The sequence below is a fragment of the Octopus bimaculoides genome, chromosome 6 (assembly GCF_001194135.2).
Source record: "Octopus bimaculoides isolate UCB-OBI-ISO-001 chromosome 6, ASM119413v2, whole genome shotgun sequence".
In the NCBI taxonomy this organism is placed as follows: Eukaryota; Metazoa; Mollusca; class Cephalopoda; order Octopoda; family Octopodidae; genus Octopus; species Octopus bimaculoides.
The window spans coordinates 98,718,833-98,721,568 of record NC_068986.1 but is presented as its reverse complement, the minus strand read 5'-3'; the positions used below and the strand labels follow the sequence as shown (position 1 = coordinate 98,721,568).

At 32.1% G+C, this 2,736-nt stretch overlaps 1 long non-coding RNA gene across 1 annotated transcript in view; it reads right to left on the bottom strand.

Moving 5' to 3' along the window:
- LOC106870799 (uncharacterized) overlaps positions 1 to 2,736 on the bottom strand; it is a 387,764-nt gene that overhangs the window by 88,855 nt on the left and 296,173 nt on the right. The window lies entirely within an intron of this gene.

The following is a 2,736-nucleotide window of genomic DNA, read 5'->3' as shown; positions in this document are numbered from 1 at the left end:
TATATATATATATACATATATATGTGTCTGTGTGTATATATGTATGCATATACATATATATATGCATATATATATGTATATGTTCTTACATAAGCAGGTTCAAGGAGCTAGCAAACGCCATAGGTAACCCGAATTCCTATAAAATACTTAAACGCAACGTGTTTTTGTCTAACCCTACTTTAGTTTACATATCAAGACAAATCTTGCCAGTAATTTCTTCAATTAAATACGAAACTACATCTAACCGAGCGCAAATCCTTAAAGTAGGTAACAAAAACAACATCAATCTAAGTTATAGGAAGACACCTATCTCCGTGTCGCATTTATCAACGTCGAAATCTTATTATCCGTCAATTCTAACCCTCTCCTTATCTGAGCTTGCAAAAGGCAAGACAACCTTTGACCGTAAATGCCTCGACAAATAGTGTACGGTGAAGTTCTCTCCACGAGCCGCAGTATATCCAAATCATACCTTGTTTTATTAAAGAGCATCTTCAAATCTAGAGTGTACAATGTATTTAATCTTTCGAAAAACAACAAAATTTGAATAAAAACCAATTTATCTAAAATTATATGGCCGTTTAAAATCCAGCAGACACGAATTATAACACCAAATTCAGATTCTCAGTTAGTACGAATGCATAGTGAGAATGATTTTGAAACCCATGTATTGAGAAGATGTATGCATCAATGTACCTTTCCGGTACATAGTAAGTTAAAATCTGAACTGATCTACTTTTGTATGTACATGTCCAAGGACTTGTTTTCAAACCCTGACAACGATATCTTCTACGTTGCAAATAAAATCATCAGAATCTGTTGTCAACATCATCATGCACGCTCCAACATATACTGATTAATCTATATATCACAGTTCACCTACAACATTGAGGTATTATAGTTGTCTGATTATATCATTTTAATACCCATAGACCGTGTCCTATATTCTGGAATTTATATGCTGTACCATTCATTTAAAATATCCACAGATATTACACAGAAAATTCATTATAAACGTAATTATCCTCCATGCTTATGTCTCTGTATATCTGGATCTCAATGTTCTCATAATTCAACACTTCCTCGTGCATATCAACTATACTACAAGAATTATTGTACTTAGTTTATTCCATCAACAGTTTTCAAATATTTTGTTGATTATCCTTTTACGTTAATTTTCATATAGAGGGGTAGGGAAGCTCAATGAGGAGTTTTTACAGCATTATTGACTTTGAGTAGAAATATGCTTCTTACGATGGTTCACAACCTGACAAAGACTATATCAGATAAGCAGATGACCTTCTCTAAATGCATTAAAACATTATAACATAATCTGAACATCATTTCAAAAAAATATCATCGTTCACTTTGAGCATATAAAAAAAAAAAAATTCAGCTAGGGCAAAATGAGTAAGCCAAATTAAGATGAATTTTCCTGTTCTATTCTCCAGAACTACATTTCAAAACAGACTTGTAAACATCAATATCCATCTCCAGACATTAGAATGATCAGAGAGGCAACAAAAATTTAAAATATCTCGGTCAAATGAAAGAGGATCAAGGAAAAAATGGCACATGATATGAATTTAACGGAACTCGACTAAATAAATAAAAAAACTCAGCATATATAACTTCTTCATGATCTGCTGGAGTGGCTTTCATCCCAATATATTTGCGCGCCATAAAGTTGAAGAGAAGAAATTATTGAAATTAATCATAACTCATTTTCCCCATTTTAGACATTATGTTTTGAAAATTGGAAATTATCAAATTAGGCAAATGTGGGAAAAATGATTTGGAATCCAACAGAGAAAAGAATATTGATTTTTCAGTGCGAAAAAATTATCCAGATATTTTATTAGCAACCTCAATCGGATCAAAGTTAAAAAATTTCTTGAAAAAAAAAGTGTCTCTCACCTGATTATGTTTCAAGGATTCTCAACTTTAGTAACAAGTATACTGACCGAATTTTACTCCTAAAGATGTTGCAATACTTGCAATGTAATGATTTCAAACAGGCAAGGAGAAAATAACGAATCAGAAATTACTCACTTTACTCCAGTTTCTAATTTTGCCGCACACCCAACTATTTTTACACATTTATATAATATTGCTTTATTAATATATTATTTAATATTGTATTTTAATTCAACTCCATTGTAAGTTTCACTGTGTATTTTATATTTTACTAGTATAAACTTTACGTTTATGAATTAGTTTTACCAGATTCCTGATTGGAAATCGTGTGCTGAAACGGATATTGTTGTATTTCGACTTGGTAATTTTTCTTGCCAAATAAATACACGCACTATTTATTTGTTCTTCACTCGATTATTATTGTTCTTATTTTATCTTAAGCTCATTATCTGAAATCTAAGTGATTAAGGACTTCATTCACGTCACATGGCAAGTAATTAGAAGCGCTTACACCCTGACACGCGTCACTCTGGTCCATATTTGTATGAACAATAATTGTTGCCACAAGAAACAGTCCCCATTCCTAAGTGTTAAAAGGCCTTGTGCTTCAGGAGTAAATTCAAGAGAGGTAAAGTAAAACACTTCTACATATTCCCCAAGGAAAATGAATGAATATCTCAGGGAGGAACTTTTATCGACGCCTGTATATTGGTTTGGTGAGAGAAGAGGAAGAGAGCGGCAATGAACATAGTTACAAAGCAAACTACTTAACAACACACCTGTACTTTCGCAAATATGTATGTATATATATATATATAT